This window comes from Cricetulus griseus, chromosome 7 (genome assembly GCF_003668045.3).
Source record: "Cricetulus griseus strain 17A/GY chromosome 7, alternate assembly CriGri-PICRH-1.0, whole genome shotgun sequence".
NCBI classification, from domain to species: Eukaryota; Metazoa; Chordata; class Mammalia; order Rodentia; family Cricetidae; genus Cricetulus; species Cricetulus griseus.
This window is the reverse complement of record NC_048600.1, coordinates 56,195,181-56,221,778: the sequence shown is the minus strand read 5'-3', so window position 1 is coordinate 56,221,778 and position 26,598 is coordinate 56,195,181. Positions and strand designations below refer to the sequence as shown.

At 37.3% G+C, this 26,598-nt stretch overlaps 1 long non-coding RNA gene across 2 annotated transcripts in view; it reads right to left on the bottom strand.

The window, feature by feature from the left end:
* The window catches only part of LOC103160007, a 178,247-nt gene that overhangs the window by 114,888 nt on the left and 36,761 nt on the right, over window positions 1-26,598 (bottom strand). The gene's annotated exons all lie outside the window — the stretch shown is intronic.

The following is a 26,598-nucleotide window of genomic DNA, read 5'->3' as shown; positions in this document are numbered from 1 at the left end:
CTAGTTATGAGGTTTTTCAGTTAAGCCTGAGCTGTATATAAAAATTCAACAGTGTTATTGAAAAGTCCCATTCACTGTCCCCACCTACTATGGTCAAGAGGAAAAAGGAATCTACTCACATCTAGTCTGGAAGAGTCAAGGACCTAAGAATATATAATATATGATTCTACATACATATTATGAATATGTATCCAATATACATATTGGATATGAGAGAGAGAGAGAGAGAGAGAGAGAGAGAGAGAGAGAGAGAGAGAGAGCGAATATTAAGGAACCAAATCAGTGGTTGGAATCACATGCTCATAATTTTTCATGGCTTCATCTCCTTTACTCACTATCATCTCAGAGATGCACTGGAAACCATGAGAACAGACAGATTATACAAAGCAAAGCATGCCCTGTAAATAACCACAAAGGGTCATAAGTTTTCTATAGATACTAAGCTAACATAACTGGCTCAGATGTCTCATTCTGACCTTTGTTGTTTAGTTACATATAGAAACTATTTATGATTTTTAAATTATTTTGTCACATCCTGTTATGGGTTTTCTTCACAAATGTATAATTAATTCATTCTAGAGCATTCTAGAGTGACAGTGGTTCTCAACCTCCCTACTGCTATGACCCTTTAATGCAGTTCTGCATGTTGTGTTGAATGGACTCTGGCCAGCTTGAGTGTTGGGGTCATAACTCCAGCAGGCCTTGTCCTCTCCCATTCTCTCCCGTGCTAAAATATTATTAGATCACATTCTTAAAGCTAGCCACCAAGTTCTATTCACTTATTAGGTTATTTCCTCCTCCTGAGGTCAACCATTAAGGTCCAGCTATGAAAGTATTGAAGTCTAGCCATCCAAAGCCCTCTTTGGCTCACCTAATTATCATTCCCAGTTAAAATTAATCACCTAACCTAGCACAGGTTTCCTCTTATAACTTTATAAACTCTCATTTTCCAACAGACCACATCTGTCTGTTTCCTCTCTATCCAGAGGCAGTCCTTTGTTCCTCTGAGACTTCTCCCTTGCCCTCTATCTTCTGTCTTTGTCTCTTACTCCCTGCCCTTTGTCCTTCTGGGGAAAATAAATCTCCTTTGTGCTAAGGACTTGGTCCTGGGGGTCCTGAGCAATACTTTTTCTTTCAGTGCTGACCCCCAACCATAAAATATTTTCATTGCTACTTTGTAACTGTAATTTTACTACTGTTATGAATCAAAACGTGGATACCTGACATGCAGAATATCTGATTTATGACCCCAAAATGGGTAGTGACATACAGATTGAGAACTGCTGCTCTAGAGACCTTTAGTAACACCCCTGACAACTTTGCTTTGTTTTGTTAATCGATGTGATTAACTACGTATGCTGAATCTAATATTCCTAAAATTTGATCAACTTGTCACATGGAAATATTTCTACACTATTGATGGGTATGCTTTGAAAATACATCATCTAGGATATTGATAGTTGCACTTAAAACTAAGACTACTTAAAATCATGTTTTCATGTGGCTGTGCTTTGTTTTAATTCTCTGATAATTGATTTCTGTATTAAAATGCATTAATTCTTACAAATTGGTGAGAAAATAGCTGAGTATCATAGTAGAAAATTTCCAACAAAATAATAGTTAAGAAATGAAATAAATGAATAAGAACAGATACTAGGCTCATGCTAGGTCACAGAGTCTGGACCAACAGCTAGGGATCTTGTATGGGACCAACCTAGGCCTTCTGCATATGTTTGGCAGTTGTGTAGCTTGCTCTATTTGTGGGACTCCTAGCAGTGGGAGCAGGGGCTGTCCCTAATGCTTCTGCTCTTTTTGTGAACCTATTCTTCATACTGGGTTGACTTAACCAGGCTTAATAAAAGAGAAGGGGCTTAGTCCTTTGATATGCCATTCTTTGTTGACACCACTGGAAGACCTACCCCTTTCTGAGAGGAGGTGGGAGAGGGAATGGGAGTAGTGGAGGGAGAGGAAACTGCAGTTGGAATGTAAGATAAATGAATAAACTTAATTAATAAAAATGTATTGAAAAAGAAAATGAAATAAACTAGGTGCAAAAGATGATATAAAATGAATGTCTCTAAACAAACACAGGCATATACTTTTTTTCTTTTTTGCTATATCTGCAACATAATAATTAGTCATCATGTATCATGGCATGAAATGGTTAATATTTGGTAAATGTGTTATCCCTTAGAAAAATGTGGTTTTAAAATTCCTTAGTAATTAGGAACAGAAAAAGTAATTTAAATGCTATGATACTTCTGCAATCATTGCTTGTCATTTTATTTATTTATTTATTTTTTGGTTGTTCCAGACAGGGTTTCTCTGTTTAGCTTCGGAGCCTATCCTGGCACTCGCTCTGGAGACTGGGCTGGCCTCAAACTCACAGAGATCCACCTGCCTCTGCCTCCCAAGTGCTGGGATTAAAGGCATGTGCCACCAACACCTGGCTTGCTTGTCATTTTATCACAGAACTCCAAATATTTGTACTGTTTTTATGCAACATTAAGAAAAGATTTCAATATATATAACTTTTTACTATGAAACAAATTCATCATAGAAAGAATAGAAAATAACCTGTAAGACAGATTTTGCTCTCTCTCTCTCTCTCTCTCTCTCTCTCTCTCTCTCTCTCTCTCTGTGTGTGGTGTGTGTGTGTGTGTGTGTGTGTGTGTGTGTGTGTGTGTGTGTGTGTGTGTGTGTGTGTGTGTGTGTGTGTGTGACCGAGTATATGGCTATCAGAGGTCAAAATGAAGGACTTGATTCTCTCTTTCCACCACTTAGGTTTTAGGAACATGACTCAGGCCTTGAGCATTGGTGGCAAGTACTTTTACTTCAAGTACAGCACTTAAATATTGTGTTTCCCAAGGATTAAAAAACTAACAAAAAATTAAAATTCTCTTTCAGGTTCATAACTTCTGATGAAAACTGTCAAAGCACTTTAAAAAATTAATTATTCAAGCTTCACTGAAACTCAGTAAGGTAGAAATCATTTTAAGTTTAAATAGCTGCAGTTTGTTACTTTATAAACACAGATGGAGAATGCTAAATAACTAACAATGCAAAGAATGTCTTTCATTTAACAGAATAGTTATATGTAAATTAAAAATCTATTCATGTAACACACCAAAAGCCATCCATGATGGAAAATACTGTGAGAAAGTATGTGAAATAAAAAAGAAGGAATTTTTTAAAGTATCCTGTGATTAGTAGACTCTTTTAAGTAATTTTGGATGCTAAACATCATAAGTAATTGGGGGAGCAGTCAGATGTTTTCTAAAATAGTAATCACCTCATTAAAAGCTAGGCAAAATATTAACAATCTGGAAAAAAAGATGCCTCATTGTTCTGCAAATCAGACTAAAAATACTCTATAATCCTGGTTCAGAAAAGGCTGGCATTCAGAGGACGATGATGGTACAGTAAAAAAATCTCCAGCAGCAACACCTCACACACAGTAGTGTATTTTTACAAAAGCTAACTAATGTAGTCAGAATAAAGGGTCCTAGCACCTGGCTTTAGCATAATAAGAAAGACAGGGAGGATTCAGGAAGAAAGACTTGTCTGTGCTACACTTCCCCAACTCCAAGAAATGCAGAATCCAGACAGATACATCCTGCTTAGTGGATATAGAGAGGAAATTAACCTTAGACCTTAAGATTTTGAGCCTAGGACCAGGCATGAAATATTACGACGTGTTGCTAGAAAGATACCTGTGGCCTCTACCATATCCCCAATGCTATGCACAATGCTATGTATCTGAAAGCTTGAGCTTGACATCAAGGAACTACCTTCCCTACTCCAATTCTGGCCCCTTATGCACAAAAAGGCTCTATACACTCAGATGAAGCATAAGGAAGTGTCCACAGAATCATTCTGTACTACTCTTGGTTGGTGCAACTTATACCAAAAGCACACAACAGCCCATTTCCCTGTCCATTGCGGAAGAACATCTTGACACACACTGTTTGGTTTTTCCCAGTAATGAAGACAAAACAATAACAATACTCTGATGAGTGTATATACACAAAACATGGTCATTAAGAAATGAAGGGAGGATAAAGATATCTCTAAGCAGAAGCTGAGAGAATTTACTAATTAAAGAACAGAGTAAATAACTGTGTGGATGTAGGAATAAAAGTTGTCTGAGCATACATGTGCTCCTTGGAACAGACTTGCTTCTAAGAATTAACAGCAGTTGAAGAGATCCAAAAAGTCTCTTCCGACAAATGCAGAGTAAGAGTAAGTGGGAGACACATGATGTATCAGATTCAATAGTCTTGAAATAAAAAGTAACAAACAGTCAAACCAGATGTGGTACAGATGTGGTATTGCTCTGTTTTAATCCCAGTACAAAGGAGGCAGCAGCAGGCAGATCTCTGTGAGTCCAGTCCAACCTGTTCTACACAGCCACCAGGCCATTCAGAGCTATAGTCCCAAAATTCTGTGTGTGTGTGTATGTGTGTGTGTGTGTCTGTGTTTGAAGACTATTCTAAAATGATAATAGAATCAATTTAACAAGAGAAAATAATTGTAGAACTAGATTTTTAAGTATTAATAAACCTGGAAGGAATAATATATTACAATACAGTGAGAAAATTGATCACCCAACTTTCACAATGAACAAATCATTTAGACAGAAATGCAGTTGTCCGTATATTGTGACATATATTCTCTCCTGAGACAACCAAACAACCAAAGCATGGATACCATCAAAGTTCAGTTTAGTGAACCAATGAGTTTTATTGGGTTACTTACAGAAATGTGGATGAGAGGTTAATAAAGGATCAGAAATGACTCAAAGACAACTCCATCACCAAAGACCATACTAGTGTGAGAGAAGCCTCACAACAGTTGGGAATCTGAAGAACACTGCATAGCCTACAAGCAGCACAACAGGTTGGTGAATATACTTCACCAGATGTGTTGGTTGGTCTTGAGTCTTGTTGGCTGCTTTTGTTTGTTCTAGGCAGTTCAGCTGGTCTCTGCTTCTCCCAGGAAGCTGGACTTCTGTGGAAGTCTTGTACCTTGTCCAGTTTGAGTCTGACTCTCAAGTAGACTTTTTGTTTATATACCCTTGGGGAGGGAAGGGTTTAGTGAATCCGGTCAGTTTCTGTACATCTAGGGGTGGTTTTTGAGTTGTTGACTTTCTGTTGTAATGAGTTTCCCTGTAGGAAGAAGCATTCTTGCTACCCCTAGAATATAATGCTGTTTTACCTCATCATGGACCTCCGGACCTGAAACATCCCTTTGTTTCACTTTCCCTTTACATTTTATGACTTCAGAAATTTCCCTTCAAGGTGGGAGATTTTGACCCCAGAAAACACAAAAACGTAAGAATTTTCAGAGATTGTGATAGCACAAATAAGACTTGGGTAAGTTCCAACCACATGAAATCAAGGGGGATATTGGGCAAGGAAGTCCTACCTCAAGATGAGGAGATATTGGCATTTTATTGCTACTGGAAGAGGAAGAGTCAATTGTCTTTGATAATGGACTCCTGGTAGACTGACAGCTTTCCAGAGAAAATACTACATGTTTTCTGCAAGAGCTTCATGTGCTCTTAACCACTGAGCAATTTCTTCAGTCTCTTTAGGCTATATTGTGTAGGATGGATACCTTTCAAATGCATTTTAAACTGTCCATACAAGTTATCTTACTAAATCTGTGCTTGCATCTCCTTGGGATAAAAATAGTTAATTATTTTGAAAGCTATCCAATTTCAGTTCTTTTATAGCCTTTGAGCCATTTCAAATATTGAAAAGCCAATTTCAGATGGCCATCCAGCCATTTTCTGCAAAGATTACAATATATTTCAAAGATATTGTGGTGATTTGAATGGTATGATCCCCATGAACTCATGTGTTTGAATGCTTGGCCTACAGGGGGTAGCACTATTAGAATGCATGTCGCTATGGAGAAGGTGTGGCCTTGTTGCATGACATGTGTCACTGTGGGGGCAGGCTTTGAGTTCTTAGATATGCTCAAGCTATGTCCAGTGTAGTATACAGTTCTCTTCCTATTGCTTATAGATCAAGATACAGACCTCTCAGCTCCTTCTCCAGCACCATGTCTGCATGCATGCTCTCTTGCTTCTCACCATGACGATAACAGACTAAACCTATGAAACTGTAAATCATACTCAGTGAAATGTTTTCATTTATTAAAGTTGCCATAGTCACAGTGTCTTTTTCACAGCAATAGAAAACTTATATAAGACAGATGTCAATGCTGTGATCAGCATTCACTAGCGAACTTACTGAAAAAATGTGAATAAATCCCACTTGCTCAGTATTTTTCAAAATGTGAAGAAGTTTGATCTCGAAAGGACATATACCAGGTTTTAGTGTTACTGATGGGTGCTGACTACTGCTGACATCTGCTAGGTTCAATTAAGGAACATCACTAAGAATCCTGCAATGCACAGGACAAGTCCTCAAGGAGACACTCATTCAACAGAAAGCTAAGTAGTCCAACATCAGTTAAGTCCAAGGTTAATAATTCCTGCACAATTAAGGATATGGAAGCAAAATCATATACTAAATTTTAAGTTGTAGCTTTCAAATTTCTTCTATAATTTTTCTCCCTTTTTTAAAAATTAGAAACAAGCTTGTTTTACATGTCAATCCCTGTTTTCTCTCCCTCCCCTCTTCCCATGCCCCCCACAGACCCCTAGTTCATCCCCTTTCAGCTCCCCAGGGAGGGTAAAGCCTTCCATGGGGAATCTTCAAAGTCTGTCATTTCATTTGGAGCAGGCCCTCCCCTGTGTGTCTGAGAGAGTATCCCTCTATGGAAAATGGGCTTCCAAAGTCCATTCTTATACCAGGGATAAATACTGATCCACTACCAGAGGCCCCATAGACTGCCCAGGCCTTGTAACTGACACCCACATTCAGGAAGCCTGGTTTGATACTATGATGGTTTCCCAGCTGTCAGTCTTGGGTCCATGATCTCCGCCTTGTTCAGGTCAACTGTTTCTGTTGGTTTCTTCATTCTGGTTTGACCCCATTCCTCATTACTCCTCTCTCTTTGCAACTGGATTCCAGGAGTTCAGCTCAGGGTTTAGCTGTGGGTGTCTGCTTTTGCTTCCATCAGCTTTTGGATGAAGGCTCTAGGATGGCATGTAAGGTAGTCATAAATCTCAGTATAGGGAAAGGGCATTTAAGGTAGCCTGTCCACCATTGCATAGATTCTTAGTTTCGGCCATCCTTGTGGATCTCTGGACATTTCCCTAGTGCCAGATTTCTCTTTAAACCTATAATGGCTCCCTCTATTATGGCATCTCTTTTCTTGTTCTCCTCTATTCTTCCCTGGACTCAATCTTCCTGCTCCCTCATGTCCTCCTCTCCCCTCTTCTTCTGCCCTCCTCTTTCTCCTAACTTCCTCCCCCTCCCTCTTGAAAGAACAATATTCAACTTCATCTGAAAAAACAAAAAACCCTGGATAGCCAAAACAACCCTGGACAATAGAGGAATTGCTGGAGGCATCACCATCCCTGACTTCAAGCTCTATTATAGAGCTATAGTACTGAAAGCAGCTTGGTATTAGCACAAAAATTGACCAATGGAATTGAACTGAAAACCCTAACCCTAACCCAATGACCTACTAGCACCTGATTTTTTTTTACAAAGAAGCTAAAATTACACATTGGAAAAAGAAAGCATCTTCAACAAATGGTGCTGGCATACCTGGATGCAGACATGTAGATGACTGCAGATAGATGCATGTCTATTATGAGGCACAAAACTTAAGTCCAAATTGATCAAAGACCTCAACATAAACCCAAACAGACAGCCTCTTAGAAGAGAAAGTGGGTTCTTGAACAAGTTGGTCCAGGATACTGCTTCCTAAACAAATTTCTACTATAATTTTAAAAAGGGGACTTGTATTATCAACTTACATTTAACAATTCTCTGTCAATTTTGTGGTGTAGTACTTTCAAGTACATTGGATATAGAATCTAAACGTATTTCCAAGAGAATTTTTCCCATTATGGGTCTCATTAATATTTAACAGTTTAAGTAGTTTTTCAGATCACAGGCAAAATTTATGACTACCATAATCTTTAAGATAACTATAAAATTTCCTTTTAAATTGTTTTGTTAAGATATTTCATTACTACATATTTTAAGGGCTATATGGTTCTGCTAGAATTATTTACATAAGCATTGCATTAGTCACTAACAGTAGAAATAATCAAAGTTCACTTTCCTTGTCCATGCTAACTTCTAGAATAAAATTCCATTAATTCGGCAACTATGTATCAATAGACATGCGTTTCCTACAGTCCTAAGAGATGGGAATTACCAAAACATGATGCTAGCAAGCTGCAATCTCTTGAGTACCCAATAATCACTCTGTAAAGGGCACTTCACAGCATCATTGCATGGTAGGAGAATCATGACAGAACTATGGTTTCTACAATAAAAGCATAGATAAATGTTTTATGGCTCTGACCTTGAGATATCAACTCCAAATAATCCTAATCCTTAGTACAATGTTTATGGATTAGGCTTGTAATGTGATTTTGAGGGAGACATAAACATTTACAACACGGCACTTCATATTGAAGTATAGTCTATTCATAACAGCAACATCAAGGAAACCAATGAGTATTCCTGTAATCAGCAGACTCAAAGGCCGAGGGAGATGTATGTAGGTGACCTTCACAATGAAAACAAAGGAGTGTTTTAGATAGTGTCTGACTAGAAGTTGTTGTCATGGTGGAGCTGATGGAGAGCCAACTAAGTGTGAGACATATTAGGTGAATGGATTTGGAATAGTATTTGACTCTCTCTAGTTAACCCTAAGTCTGAAAATAGGTGAAATATAGATGCTATGAATGGAATTCTATCCATTAATTTTTTAATCCCAGAACTGCTAATTTAGATTGTGGGTGAGAGTACTGTCATCAGCTATGCCATTATTCATTTGTACATTAAACAGTGTATCTATGTGACATTATAGTCATACAAATCGCATGTGGTCATATGAATCCACTATCAGTAATAGATGAACTTTGTCTAGGGCACTAAGAGTACCTAATTCTATTTCTGTTGAAGTCCCATTTAGGGCTGAGCATTCTGCAATCTCTATTATCTGCATCTTGACTACTTGGGTATCTATGTGTTAATTGTTGTCCACTGCAAAAAATAAGTTTCTCCAATGAGGGATCTGAGAATGACAAATCTATGACTATAACAATAAGTCATCAGAAGTTGGTTTAATATGATATATATTTGGCAGTGTCCCTAGGTCTATGATCTCTCTAGCCACATGTTGTTGATCTTGATAATGGTGCTAGGTATGAGATTCAACTTATAAAGTACATTTTTACATCTGCTCATAATATGGTGGTTTACTTCTATTACATTTGTGCCAATATTGCAATTATGAGCATGTCTTGACAGGCCAGTAATTACTATAGCTCACAGGATTCACAGCCAGGTAAGAATAATTATAACTTTTATTCTCCAGTAGTGAACACGGAATGTACTAACACTATGAAAGTTAACCAGAAGAGATGAAGCTTCCAGGTGAATAACTCCAAAAAGTAGTAACCTGTTCCTGGCATTTTATTTGACAGCATATCATGTCTAGTAGATGCATTATTTCTCTTTTAGTGGTTAATTCCATTTAAACTCATTTTATACATGTCTATATATATGTTTTAGAGAATTAATACAGAAATAGGTTTCTTCCAATGGCCTGCTACCTCATTCTTTATTTGAGGACTTCTAATTGTTTGACCTTCACCCTTCTATTCTCATTCTGTTCTTTATTGGATTTAGATCAGAAGTCCATGTTTTGCTTTTATTATTCCTTGAAAAATATCCTAATACACTTCACTCACTCCACTTTCTTCATTGTTTTTGGTCCTTTCCCTGTGTATATAATCACCAATTTTTTTACATTAAAACAAAAGATTCTTGCAGCTTTATTCTGTCTAATCGAGCATGACTATATTCTTCTAAATCATTTATATCACCAACTATCTCATCATTCTATATTTAATAACAATCCTTATGCCTCATCCTTATTCAGTTAGCACCCATTTATTGACTCCATCACAATAATTTGCAATGCTGTCTTTTGTATAATTCTTCCAATCTGTTTTAATGCATTTTGATCACTAAATCCATTCTTCTCGAGGTTAATACGGATCTGTCCAAGAAGAAATCAATGAGACAATAGCTAGTCATATATCACCCTACTGATTAATCAACATTTAATGGAACTGCTAACTTGCTTCTTCTAGAAATACGGTGATTTGATTTATGAAATATCACATTTTTATTCACTCTTACCTTCTCCTATACCTTCTTTTTTGCCTAATGCTTATTTTCTCCCTACACTCTAAATGAAGAATTGCACAAGTGTCTATACTTGGATTTACTTTTTAATCTCCATTTTCTACCCTTAGGTGACCTCACAATACCTCCTTGTTTATATTACCTTTGTATAGATGACTCAGAGCTTTCCTTCTCTATCTGTCGTCTCCCTTGAACTTGGGAGTAACATTCATGTGCCTTCTTCACTTACTCTTCTAAAAGCATCACTGAAACTTCCAAGTGAACACATCCAATACCAGCCTTTTCTGTTCTTTCCTGGTTTCTTCTTACTAACTCCTACCTCCATAAATATTTTTTCTAATTATTAGCATAAAAACCATGTGTTTGCCTTTCCGACAACCAATCTGCAACAAGGTGAGTGAGCCCCTGTGCTTACCCAACTCCTGTCCAAAGCTTCATTCACCCAGATCTCCTCTGGCTTGTGCCTGCTTGGAGTAGACACGCCCAGGCAGGGAGGAGATCCCTGAATCTGGGAACAGGCCACTCTACCTTCCCTTTCCGCCGAAAGATCCACAAGGAGGTGAGTGATCCTCTGCTCTTACCCAACTCCCTTCCAAAGCCCCATAAACCCCGATCACTCCGGGCCTGCTCCTGCTTGGGGTAGACCTGCCTAGACAGTGAGGAACTGCCTGAGCCTGGAAACACCCCACTCTTCCTTCCCGCCCCCCCACCCACACCTGACCCATACAGAGGCCTAACTCCTTCAGAGTGAGGAGACTACCAGGAGAGGCAAGACCATTCAGAGCTTCGAACATTGAATTCCTGGCCCACACACACCACTTCGTAACAAGAGGAGATAGAGAGACCCCCTCCTGCACTCACTGGAAGAAGATATGGGAAGAAGACATAATAAGAACTCACTCAACAACAGTAAGACCAATCTGACACCACCAGAATCTAGGGACTCCACTCCAGAAAGATCTGAAAAGCCCAACACAGTGCATGAAGAAGAGATGGACCTCAAAAATTATCTCAGCAAGATGATAGAGACCTTTAAAGAGGAAACAAGAAAATCCCTTAAAGAAATAGAAGATAAAGCAAGCAAAAATTACACGAAATGGAGGAAAAGACAAACCAAAAAATTAAAAAAATAAACAAATCTCTTAAAGAATCTTAAGAAACCCAAGAAAAAACAACCAAACAAGTGAAAGAAGCTCTTGAAACATTTCAAAGCACGAAAGCTGAAATAGACACAATAAAGAAAACACAGAATGAGGTGATGCTGGAAATGGAAAGACTGGATAAATGATCAGAAACTAAAGACGTGAGGATAACTAATAGAATCCAAGAGACAGAAGAGAGAATCTCAGCTATTGAAGACTCACTAGAGATATACATTCATCAACCAAAGAAAACCTCAAGTCCAACAAATCCCTAACACAAAACATCCAGGAAATATGGAACACCGTGAAAAGACCAAACCTAAGAATAATAGGTATAGAAGAAGGTGAAGAAACACTGCTCAAAGGTACAGAAAACATATTCAACAAAATCATAGAAGAAAACTTCCCCAACCTACAGAAGGATATGCCTATGAAAGTACAAGAAGCTTACAGGACACCAAACAGACTGGACCACAAAAAGAAGTCCCCCCGACACATAATAATCAAAACACCAAATCTACAGAATAAAGAGAAAATATTAAGAGCAGCAAAGGAAAAAGGCCAAGTAACATATAAAGGCAAACCAATCAGAATCACACCCGACTTCTCAATGGAAACTCTGAAAGCCAGAAGGTCTTGGATAGATACCCTACAAGCACTAAGGGAGCATGGATGTCAACCCAGACTACTGTACCCAGCAAAACTTTCAATCACTATAGATGGAGAAAACAAGATATTCCATGACAAAAACAATTTAAACAATACATATCCACAAATCCAGCACTACAACAGGTTCTGGAAGGAAAACTCCAACCCAACAAACATAACATAACTACACTCACAAAAACACAGGCAATAGATAATCTAATTTTACCAAACACAAAAAGAAGCAGGAGGGCGAAATCCACGCACAATGACACCACCAACAATAAATCCAAAACAAACAAGAACCAACGAACCATGGACATTAATATCCCTAAATGTCAATGGTCTTAACTTACCCATAAAAAGATATAGGCTAACAGAATTGATATGAAGACAGAATCCATCCTTCTGCTGTTTACAAGAAACACACCTCAACTTCAAAGACATGCGATACCTAAGAGTAAAAGGATGGGAAAAGAATTTCCAATCAAATGGGCTCAAGAAACAAGCTGGTATAGCAATCCTAATATCTAACAAATTGGACTTAAAACTAAAATCAATCAAAAGAGATGAAGAATGGCATTTCATACTCATCACAGGAAAAGTCCATCAAGATGAAGTCTCAATCCTGAACATCTATGCCCCAAATATGAAAGCACCCACATTTGTAAAAGAAACATTACTAAAGCTCAAACCACACATAAAACCACACACACTTATATTAGGAGACTTCAGCACCCCCCCCCTTACACCACTAGACAGGACCACCAGACTGAAACTTAACAAAGAAACATGGATCTGAAAGAAGTTATGGCCCAATGGGGGTTAACGGATATCTATAGATCATTCCATCCAAACTCAAAAGAATATACCTTCTTCTCAGCGCCACATGGAACCTTCTCTAAAATTGACCACATAGTAGGCAGCAAAGCAAACCTCCATAGTTACAAAAGAATTGAAATAACCCCTGTATCTTATCAGATCACCATGCATTAAAGCTAGAATTCAACATCAATTCGAATGGCAGAAAACCTACATACTCTTGGAAGATGAATAACACCCAATTGCACTATTCCTGGGTTGAGGAAGAAATAAAAAAAGAAATTAAAGACTTCCTAAAATTTAATGAGAATGTAGACATAACATACCCAAACTTATGGGACACTCTGAAAGCAGTCCTAAGAGGAAAGTTCATAGCACTAAATGCCCACATGAAGAAACTGGAGAAATGTCACATTAGAGAACAACTGAAAGCATTAGAGCAAAATTAAGCAAACTTACCAAGGAGGAGTAGATGCCAGGAAATAATCAACCTGACAGCTGAAATCAATAAAGTAGAAACTAGGAAAACATTACATAGAATCAGTGAAACAAAGAGTTGGTTCTTTGAGAAGATCAACAAGATAGACAAACCTCTAGCCAAACTAACCAAAAGGCAGAGAGGGAGCATGCTAATTAACAAAATCAGAAACAAAAGGGGGATATAACAACGGACACTGAGGAAATCCAGAGAATCTTCAAGTGATATTTTGAAAACCTGTACTCCACAAAATCTAAAGGAAATGGACAGTTTTCTGGATAAATATGACTTACCAAAATTAAACCAAGATCACATAAACAGCTTAAATTGACCCATAACCCATAATGAAATAGAAGCAGTCATCAAAAGCCTCCCAATCAAAAAATGCCCAGGGCCAGATGGCTTCACTGCAGAATTCTACCAGAAATTCAAACAAGAGCTGATACCAGTACTCCTCAAAATGTTGCGCACAATAGAAGCAGATGGGATACTGCCAAACTCTTTCTATGAAGCTACAATCACTTTTATACCCAAGCCACACAAAGATAAGACTAAGAAAGAGAACTACAGACCAATATCCCTCATGAACATCGATGCTAAAATACTCAATAAAATATTGGTGAATCGATTCCAAGAACATAGCAGAAAAATCTTCCACCACGATCAAGTAGGCTTCATCCCAGGGATGCAAGGATGGTTCAACATAGGAATATAATCCACCATATAAACAAACTGAAAAAGAAAAACCACATGATCATCTCACTAGATGCTGAAAAAGTCTTTGACAAAATCCAACATCCCTTCATGATAAAGATCTTGGAGAGAACAGGAATAACAGGAACATATCTAAACATGATAAATGCAATATACACCAAACCAATAGCCAACATCAAACTAAATGGAGAGAAACTCAAAGGGTTTCCTTTAAATCAAGAACAAGACAAGGATGTCCACTCTCTCCATACTTCTTCAATATTGTACTTGAAGTTCTAGCTAGAGCAATAAGGCAAGAAAAGGGGATCAAAGTGATACAAATTGGAAAGGAAGAAGTCAAACTTTCACTATTTGCAGATGACATGATAGTCTACATTAGTGACTCGAAAAACTCTACCAGGGAACTCCTACAGCTGATAAATACCTTCAGCAAGGAAGCAGGATACAAAATTAATTCAAAAAAATCTGTAGCCCTACTGTATACAGATGATAAACCCAATGAGAAAGAAAGTATGGAAACATCATCATTCACAATATCCACAAGCAACATAAAATATCTGGGGGGTAACACTAACCAAAAAAGTGAAAGACCTGTACAATAAGAACTTTGAGACTTTAAAGAAAGAAATTAAAGTAGATACCAGAAAATGGAAAAGATCTCCCATGCTCTTGGATAGGTGAAATTAACATAGTAAAAATGGCAATCCTGTCAAAAGCAATCTAAGGATTCAATGCAATCCCCATCAAAATCCCAACACAGTTTTTCACAGACATTGAAAGAACAATACTCAACTTTATATAGAAAAATAAAAAACCCAGGATAGCCAAAACAACTCTTTACAATAAAGGATCTTCTGGAGGCATCACCATCCCTGACTTCAAGCTCTACTATAAGCCATAGTTCTGAAAACAGCTTGGTATTGGCACAAAAATAGACTGATAGACCAATGGAATCGAATTGAAAACCCTGATATTGACCTACACACCTATGGATAACTTATTTTTGACAAAGGTGCTAAATCTATACAATGGAAAAAGATAGCATCTTCAACAAATGGTGCTGGTACAATTGGATTCAGACATGCAGAAAATTGCAGATAGATCCATACCTGTCACCATGCACAAAACTTAAGTGCAAATGGATCAAAGATCTCAGCATAAATCCAGCCACACTAAATCTTCTAGAAGAGAAAGTGGAAATTACCCTTGAACAAATTGGCACAGGAGACCGATTCCTGAAGATCACACCAGTGGCACAGACACTGAGGTCTGCATTAATAAATGGGACCTCCTGAAACTGAGAAGCTTCTGCAAGGCAAAGGACACAGTCAGTAAGACAAAACGACCACCCACAGAATGGGATAAGATCTTCACTGACCCCACATCTGACAGAGGCTGATTTCCAAAATACATAAGGAGCTCAAGAAGCTAGCCACCAAAACACAAAATAATGAAATTAAAACATGGGGTGCAGAACTAAACAGAGAATTTTCAACAGAGGAATCTGAAATGGCTGAAAGACACTTAAGAAAGTGCTCAAAATCCTTGGCCATCAGAGAAATGCAACTCAAAACAGCTCTGAGATACCACCTCACACCTGTCAGATGGCTAAAATCAAAAATACCAATGAAAATCTATGCTGGAGAGGATGTGGAGAAGAAGGAACACACTCCTCCATTGCTGGTGGGACTGTGAACATGTAAAACCACTCTGGAAATCAGTATGGCAGTTGCTCAGAAAAATGGGAATCAATCTACCTCAAGATCCAGTCATTCCTCTCTTGGGTATATACCCAAATAGTGCATGTTCATACAACAAGGACATATGTTCAACCATGTTCATAGCAGCATTGTTTGTAATAGCCAGAACCTGGAAGCAACCTAGATGCCCCTCAACTGAAGAATGGATAGAGAAAATGTGGTACATTTATACAATGGAATACTACTCAGCAGAAAAAAGCAATGGAATCTTGAAATTCGCAGGGAAATGGATGGAACTAGACGAAACGATCCTGAGTGTGGTAACCCATCACAAAAAGACAAACATGGTATGTACTCACTCATATATGAACTTTAGACATAGATGAAAGTTTTACCAGCCTATAATCCTCTTCACCAAAGAAACTAGGAATCATGAAGGACTCTAAGGGATAAATGGACCCAAGGAATGGGTAGTGGCATGAACTTCTGAGCTAATTGGGAGCATGAGGGTAGGGGAGAAGTTGCTGCCACAATAAGAGCATGAGAAGAGGAGTAGAGGAGAAGAAATGGAGGAGCAAAGATATTGAGTTGGGAGAAGAATAGAGGAGAGAGACCAGGATGAGAGATACCACATTAGAGGGAGCCACTATAGGTCCGAGAAGAGATCTGGAACTAGCGAGATCTCCAGAGACCTACAAGGATGACACTATCTGACAATCCAGGCAATGGAGGAGAGGATAACCTAAAAGCTCTTCCCCTAAAATGAGATTGATGACTACTCTTTATGCCATCCTAGAGCCCTCATCCAGTCGCTGATGGAAGCAGAGACAGACATCCACAGAAATACACTGAACTGAAATCTGGAATTTAGTTGGAGAGAGGGAAGAATGAAGAGTGAAGGGGTCTGTACCAGGTTGGAGAAACACACATAAACAGTTGGCCTGAACAAGGGAGAGCACATCGACCCCAGATTCTGTCTGGGAGGCCAGTAGAAGTCTGTTGCAGCCCCCTGAACATGGATGTCAGTAAGGAGGCCTCTGCACTCCAGGGAGCCTCTGGTAGTGGATTAGTATTTTTCCCTGGTGTAAGAAGGGACTTTGAGAGCCCATCCCACGTGAAGGGTTACACTCTGGCCCTGGACACATGGGGAAGGACCCAGGCCCAGCACAGGAAGATTTGCTAGACTTTGCAGAGCCCCCATTGAGGGCCCTACCCTGCCTGGGGAGTGGTGAGTGGATGGGGTGGGGGGTAGGTTGGGGATGGGGGAGAAGGGATAGGGGTGAGGGGAGGACGAGGGTAAGGGACTTATATGTGAAACATGCTTGTTCCCTAACTTGAACTAATAAAAAAAAAAAAGAAAAAAAAAAACCTTGTGTTCATCTTTTAAATTTCATGTGACATTTTTGACTGCTATCATTTGAAAATATTTACTTAGGTACATTTGATATATAAGACAACTGCACAAATTTTTTGTATACTGTGATGGAATTTAGACGTATGTATGCACCTACAAATCCATAACCACAATTAACATGGCAAATACATGTTTGTTTTAGACAGCTTTCTGTTGCTGCAACAAAATATCTATAAAAATCAACTTAAAGAGGATTTATTTTGTTTCCTAGCAATGTTATATAGCAGATACCTAAAACAAATAATTATTCAATGTAAATGAATCTTTAGACATATACCCAACAATTCTATTACTTACATGCTAGCCCCCTTTTAATGCTACACTTGTTCCATTTTTTAGGATTATATTCAACATAAATATCCATGAACAAATAAATGAATAACATGGTTTACACATAGAAAGGAGTCTAATAATTCAGCTTTACATTCTTTTCTGATTAATTACTTTCTCTTATGTCCCAATCTACAAGGAAACTTGTTGTTATAAGCACATACTGAAGCATATGTTTCATATTCCACTCGGCTATTCCATAGCATCCATACCTCTCACCTGGAGCATTTACTGGGTGTTAAAACAGCACTCTGTTCTGTTCTTATTATACTGTACTACCATGGAACTCTAAACACAATGGCCAGAATAATTAATTTATGACGTAAATAAAAAAGTGTTAAAGTGTTCTTATCTAGTGAAAACTCTAATGGTGTTAGCTTTCTCTTTAGAAAACATTTTTAATATTTTATTTGTCCCCCATGCAGTCTGCTGTGATTCTATACTGCAATCATGAAATATCCCCCACTGTTTCTAACTGGCACAATGTAGTTTGTTATTCATCCAAAGTAACATGTATATTGATACGTCTGTTCTGATGCCTGTACAAGCAACCTGATGTGAGTTAAAATGAACAGAAATAATAACAAAGGTAGAAGGATTTTAACTTCCACTCTGTCAGCAGCTTGGGAAGCAGCACCTCCAGGAGCTGCTGCAGGTTTCTGTACCCCAGTTTGTAACCAGCAAAATAATGAGGTTTTACACTGCTCTTGGTTGTGCACAGTGGAATTAGCCCAGAAGGTTCCTCCAGAAGTGCTAAGTTTGAATTGAGCTCTTGTTTTGATCTCTGCTGTGGCTAGGGAAACAATAAGTTTACTACCTGTTTTAAAAGAATGCACATCTATTTCATTTTATATTGGTCATCTCTGGATGTTGGTTAATATGTGATAAAAGGACAACCGGTAAATTTTCAGGACAAAAGCCAAGTGGCCCCTATCACATACCACTGCAAATTTTTTGTATGTATGAATAGTTTTAAGGCAGAATGCCTTTATAATTGTTCCATTAAAACGAAATAGTCATGGTATTACATGGGCTATTCAATAAAAGCTTTGTACTATCTCTCGTAGTGTAGGAATTCCTATTCTAGCCTTTGAATTTAAGAGACAGCTTTTAATGTGTTCAAGTTTATAATATAGTTAAGTAGCTAACCAACCTTTCAGTCTTAGAGAATGGTATGTAGTATCTTAGTTCTGCCATTGCTGTGATGAAAATTCTGGTAGAATCAACTTCAGGGAGGAAAAGTTTACTGTGGTGTAGTTTCAGGAAATACAATGGTTATCAAGTCATGTGAACAATCAGGAAGCAGAAGAAGATGAATGGTTGTGCACATCACCCTTCCCTCTTTTATTCAGTTGAGAATGTCAACCTATGGAATGATGCTGTTCATATCCCCATCTCATGTATCCTAATCCAGAAAATATTTCAAAGTCATGCCAGAACATATGTTTCCATGGCTCTAAATCCACCATGTTGTAAATCAGGATTAGTCATCACATGTAGCTTTAAGACTGAGATTTCCATTTCTTTCCACATGGTAGGAATGAAACAAATTCAATCAAGGGTCATAAATATGTTTGTGTGAGTGTGGTCTTTAAAATTTAAAATGTTTGGGTTGATGTCCCAGTCCCACTGCTAGGAGCCTTACCCGGTTATAGAAGGTGGCAAGTCGTGACGTACCTCCCATTACTAGGAGACTTTGCTAAGAAAGTCTTGTATCCCTCTAGGAACCAGGGATATTTCCAAAGCACCAGGTTTCTACACTGCTCCCCAAATGCTGTCGCTAATTCCAGTCATCTCTCACAGTACTCTTTTTCCATCTCTCCCACTTCCTGTCAGATACCTCTTATTTCTATTCCCAACCGAACCACAAAGCCTTCCACCTACAATCTGACATGCCTGCAAGACATCCTGGGGCAATAGTGATATAGAACTTGTTGGAATGGCCATTCCATGACTATTCCAATTCATGACACATGCCTGATGCCTGGCCTGGCCTGGATGGCCAGGAATGAGGGGCAGGACAGCCCAGAGACCCGGGATAGAACCAAACATGACTGTCCAAAAAATGGAAAAAAGAAGAAAAAGTCAGTGAAATGATTACTAAAGGTATGATATTCTGCTAGATTCATTAGTGCCAAGTCCAGTTGCCATTAGAGGGGTATCATCCAGCAACCGATGGGAGCAGATACAGAGAATCAAAGCCAAATACTAAGTGAAGCCAGGGAAAGCCCTCAGAAGATGGGGAAGAAGGATTGTAGGAGCCAGAGGGGATAAGGCACCAGAGAACATGGCCCATAGCATCAACTAAACATGGTTCATAGGGGCTCAAAGAAACAGAAGCAAAAACCACAGACCTTGTGTGGATTTGAGCTGGATCCTCTGCATATACCTTATTGTTGTATAGCTTGATGTTCTCATGAGACTCCCTACAATGGGAGTTGGGTGGGGAATATCTCTGTCTCTTTTGCCTGTGCTTGGGACTCTTTCCTCCTACTGGCTTGCCACATTCAGCTGTGATATGAGGGTTTGTGCCCAGTCTTACTGTATCATGTTAGGCCATGTTCAGTGGATATTTCTGGGAAGCCTGCTTTTTTTAAGAAACAGAGAAGGAGTTTATCTGAGATAGAAGAAGATAGGAGAAGAACTAGGAGAAGCAGAGGGAGGAGAAACTGTAGTGGGAATGTAATTTAGGAGAGAAGAATGAAAATGGTGGCCCAATAGTTTAGTAGGTACCTTTGGTAAATAGAATTATTGTTACTACACATCAATTTCCACAAATTATCAGGTCCCCAAAATCATTTTGAACATCTGAGTTTTCTGGATAGAATTTCCCTTCCTTTGTATATTTTTGAAAAAATAATAAAAGAGAAATGTGTACAGTTTAAGTTCACATAGAAATCATCACAAACAGCTGTTTTTTAAGCTATTGTTTTAGCAAAGTATAGAAGTTTATTCTTCTACAGCATTCCAAACACGTTGTTAATACTAGTAACACATTCTATCTCCCTCTCTCTGACTTGGTCTTGTGTGTGTTTGTGTGTGTGTGTGTGTGTGTGTGTGTGTGTGTGTGTGTGTGTGTGTGTGCATGTGTGTGAACGGGAACTGGTTTTCTTGCAACTGTAAAACATTATTGCATTCTATTTGATTTCAGAATGCCAGATTTTTAAACTGGTGACACAATTTTACCAACTTTCAGATCTCTTTAAAAACACTGATATCTTTACATTCACTTGGAACACAGATATGAGTATGGTCTCCATGGTTTCTCCTTTTGAGGATGCTTTAGAGAAGCAATTTGCAAAACAATCATCCAAATAAAACAAGTAATAAATGAGGACCCAATATTCTGATATCCATAATGGAATCAAGCAAGTCATAACAAAACGTAGAAAAAAGTATCAAGCTTAACACAAAGGTAGTAATACCAGGCACTTAGGCATTCTAAATGATACTATGTCCCTTCTTAAAATGGCAACAAGAGCAAGGGGCTTCATCTGAAATCTGCTGAAACATTGGCAGGTAAAGGATTTCTATCATCTGCCTAGTAAACACCAAGAGAATTTTTCTTGTGATCAAGTGGAATTTTCTCCCATATATTTTAATGAACTTTAAATTATCTAGGTTCATTTTACATGTTAATTAACAGTTCTGTGCACACTCAAGCTGATGAAAATTTAATTCATTTGAAGTGTATTTCCACATTTCTTCAGTAATGAGGTGGTAGTCCTGCAACATAGTGAGGAAGATAACTTTGAAGATCCCCATAAGTAAGAATGTTTCTGAATCATTGTGGCATAGAAGTAGTTACCTGTCGTGTTTCAATGGAAAGATGATTGAGTAACCAACCAAGTGTTCTGGTTGTAAAAGGCAACAGAATTAATGCTTCAAATGTTTTAGGTCACACATCTATCAGTATTTTGGGATATGCCATTTGTTCCTCATTTCAAGCAGAGAGCTCTCAGGATTGGGGAAAGAAATAGTTTAGAGTAATAGAACTGGGAAGTAATAAAGCTGTATCAGCTGAGTTCGGTCTGACTCTCTGGCCTTGTCACTGTCGATGAGAGACTCCATTCAATCACTGAATTCACTGAGACCCCACACCCTGACAAGATGGGAGGAAAGTAATTTTCACCAAGAGCGCTTTTGTTTGCATAGCAGTTCTAGCTTGTGAATATAGATGATCGAAGTGCCAACTCATGGAGATGCATCCTTGATGAAGTCACTTCTCAGCATGGCAAAGGTAAAAATTAAAAATTTTTTAAAGAGTGAAATAAAAGCTTCTGGAACTTTTCAGAGCAAGGACTTTGGCAAGAAGTGAATATGTATGTTGATAGAATTAATTATGCAAGCATAATGAGCAGCAGAAAAAAAGATATTATATTAAATTTTGCTTTAAACTAGAGAATGAGAATATGACACCAGCTAACCATCTATCACATATCTATCTATCTATCTATCCATCCATCTATCTATCATATATATATATATATATATATATATATATATATATGCAGGTATATATATATATATGTATCATATTTATAAATGTAAATAGGCAAGTATAATTTGTAGCACTATAATTAAATCTGAAATTTAACAAGTGTTTTGCATAGAATCAATGTGTTTAAAAGTAATTTAATGTAGTGAGAAAAATGCATACCAAACTATGGGACTAATGCAAATATATATCTTAAGAGAGTAGGCTTTGGAAATTACAACATTTTCTTTTCTATAAAGCACAACACATCATTTTATTTCAAATTGACTCGATGTCATAATCATTTGCATCACATAGAGACTCTTTTCTAAGTTAACCAAACAATATTTTGTTTGCTATCACTGTATATCATGCAGATACAATTTTGTTGAAGGATCTGAGGTTAGGGATTGAGGGTTCAGCATGTGATATATTAAAATCAGATTCTCTATGGCCACATAACTCAATAAACTCATATATGGCCAGTCCAGTGACAAAATGTTCATAGATTTTGTTGTAAGACCAGAGGCTCCTTTAGTTATCTGAATGTTTGCCACTTTTATTCAGTATAATACCTGGAGTCTTAGCTATAGCAATTAGACAAGAAAAAAAGTGGCATGCAAATTAGAGACAAAAAAGGAAACTGTCTATATGTACACAACCCTTGATCATGATCTTAAATATTGAAACCCCCAAAGATTATACTAAAATATTTAAAAACAATGATTAAGCTTAATGAAATTGTACTATATACAATCCACACAAAACAAAACAAACTTCATATACAAAGAACTATAGGAAAAAGAAATTGAGAAAACAAATAGAATTAGTAGTTTTGATAGCATTTGAAAGTTATTAGACATATAATGAAGAAAATACAAAAATAAATGGTTCCTGAAACTATAAGTGAAAAGATACCCTTTATCAACTTGATTATAAAAATCAATAACAACAAAATATTTATTGTATATTATCTATAGACTCAGCATCAACTCTATTCAAATTACAAAACACTTGTGACAGAAACAAAAGAAACCTGAAAATTTATATGATCAACAAAAGATCCTGAAATGAAAAAAATAAAGGTCATGAAGAACTAAAACAATCTTAAATAAGGATCACAAAGCTGGAGACATCATACTTTACTGATTTCAAATTATATTACCAAGCCCATAATTAAAACACCATGATGCTGACTGATATTGAAAGGCATATGCCTCAACAACACAGAATCTAAAACCCAGAAGTAAATAAGGCAGATGTACATTTTAGCTAAGCTTTTATGAGGGTGCTAAGAGAGACAACCAAAAAGGAAGGTATCTTAAGTTAATTGTATGAGGAAAACTTATCACTCAGAAGCACAACTGAATATTCATACACCAAGAAAAACAAAATGCATCTTTATGTTGCTCTATACAGAAAAATCAACTCACAATAAATGAAACAAACAAAAACCATAGGCTATAATTCTGAAATCCTAACACTTCTTAAGAAAAATCACAGAACAGTGAGCAGATTCCTTTAGATATGAAGCCAAAAGCATGGACAACAAAAGTGGACAAATAGAATGCAACAATCTAAAAAAATGCTTGTACACAACAAAGCAATTCACCAGGAGACTAGAATGTCAACTTATAGTTTGAAACACACAAAATATGGAGGATCACATGTACTTCCACAGCAAAACCAATTAGCAGGAGGAGGTAGCCTGATGGAAGAGCCCTTACATGTTAGGACCTAGATCCGTCCTCAGTGTTGGGAAATACCCTTATGGCAAAAAAATAGACCAAATGGCATGAAAAGTCATGTGTATTTGTGTGTGTGTGTGTGTGTGTGTGTGTGTGTGTGTGTGTGTGTGTGTGTGTGTGTGTGTACATATGTATGCATACATGTATGTGTATATCCTAATATGTTCTATGCATGTATATATTATACACTACATTCAAATATATATGAGAGAGAGGGGAGAGGGATGGAGGGAGACAGAGTGAGAGGTTTCAAGAATTTTAAAACTTTCAAATTAAAACCACAATGTGATATCTTCTTATTACTGTTTGGATGACCTAAAAAAGACAGAGAATGGCAAGTATCTTCAGAAAAAAAGGAACACCGTGGTTGGGGCATATACTAAATAAGTATAACACTGAAGTTCCTTGGGTCAGTGATTGTGATTAAATAGAATAGCACTTGAATGGCATGTGCATATCTCTTTCATCAACTCTCAGCTAAAGTGCTAAAATACAGTGTAGTACCATATATACAGGAAGTATAGAACTATCTAAATTTGTATCTGCTTTTCCATATTCAATGCAGGATTTACTCCCATCAGCCAAGATATAAAAACAATCTAATTGTCTACCAAGACAAATGGATAAATTATCCAAATACACTTAAACAATATCTATCTACATTCAGCTGCTGCCACTTTTATCACACAATGTATGTATTTTCATATGTATTACATATGATATAAAATATACGTTATTATATATGTATTATGGTGGCTATTCTTGATTATCAACTTGAATAGATCTGGAGTTAACTAAACCCCCAAAATGGCTTGGCACATGTGTGAGGGTTTCTGATCCAGACCTTTTGACTTGGGAAGACACTCCTCTAATCTGTGCCACACATTCTGTTGGAAGCCGATATGAATGACATGGAAGAAGGAAGCTTGTTCTATCTTGTCCTGATTGCTCCTGATGTCCCTTTCTTCATTGGCATTAAAGCCCAATTCTTCAAGATTCTGGCATATAAAAATATCAGCTGAGACATTTGAATTCCTGAATGGAACAAGTAATGTTTCTTGAACCTTCCATTGCTATATAGCCATCATTGAACTAGCTGAACCACAGCCTGTAGTCTATTCTAATAAACTCCTTTACATATGTGTGTGTTTGTATATGTGTGTGTATTTGTTCTATAGTTCTTTTCCTCTAAGGAAGCCTGAAAAATACATGTATATAACATCATATATATACCTGAGAAGAACCTTCAGGAAATTATGCTGTGTAAACTATGAGACACATAAAAATAATTACTATATAATCTCACTAATGAGTGAATCTGCAAAAGCTGACCTCTTAGAAAGAGTGAGTAGAAAGGTAATTATTGTCACTGGGAGGGATGAAGGAAGTGGGGAGAGAGTCATGAAAGGCCACAAACTTACAGTTATGAGTCAGTTCTGGAGACCTAATACTCAGCAGGGTGACTTCAGGTAACAATAAGGCATGCTATTGAATTTATACATCCTTACTCTGAAATGCCTAGGTGGGACTAGTTTCAGGGTTACTTTTTAAAAACATTTTCATATACAAAATGAGATATCTAAGGAAGGAATCCAAATTTAAGCATCAATTGTTTTTGTTTCATATATACCTCATAAGCATACTCACTAGGTAATTTTACATTTTTTATTGTGTCTACATTTTGACTGAAACCCATTATTTGAGTTCAGATAAGGATTTTCTATCCTAGCATAATATTGGCTGTCAGAACATTATTTTAGAAGTCTTTCATACAATTCATGAGACATGATAAATTTCTCCTTGACAATTTTAAAGAATATAATCTTAAACATCCCTGCCATATACTCCCCCAAAGAATAAAATTACATGAGGGAAAGTATAAGGTACCTTAGTTGTAGCCATTTTTATATATATTTTACTATATATATATTATATATATATATATATATATATATATGTACTCATGGAATATGTATCCCAAAATATCATGTTGTACATTATACATATATAGATTTTAAGTTCTCTAAAATGAGCAACCACTCAGAAACACACTCAAAAGTAGTCTGCTAAAAGAAGAATACAAGCCTACATCTGTCGAAAACCTGCCTTACAGGAGAGCTTGCCAGAGACATATGAGCCTAAAGATTATCATATTCAAAAAATAGATAAGCAGTTCTGAACATACTATTTTAATATCTACACCCAGTTGTTCTGGAAGCTTTTATCTTTCTAGTTAGATTTTGTTTTCCTGAACTTCCAAATTCCCCATTTTATAAAACTTACGTGATTTGAGTTTTGGACAATACAAAAAAGTTTCTATTAATACATGTTGTTCCAGAAGAAACAATACTCACCTAGGTGTGACACATACCCACAAGTGAGTCAATTTTGGTTGTCTTATATCAAATAAAAATACCCTTAATATAGAAATTCTTCTTTCTGTGCTAGGAAGCAGTTGGAAAAATGGCCCATTCAGTCCTAGAAATGGATTTCTAGCTTTAGAACCATAAATCTCTACATAATTGAATCTATCTATCTATCTATCGTGCAATTAACTATGAAAATCACATAGATTCTTTTATTGTTGAATTACAGCACTATTGACTGAAGTAACAAACAAGAGATAAGGTACTTCAGTGGGGTTACAAATCCATATGAATTTTAGACATAGAGAAAAGGATTACCAGCCTATAATCCTCTTCACCAAAGAAACTAGGAAACATGAAGGACTCTAAGGGATAAATGGTCCCCAGGAATGGGAAGTGGCATGAACTCCTGAGCTAATTGGGAGCATGAGGGTAGGGGAGAGGGAGCT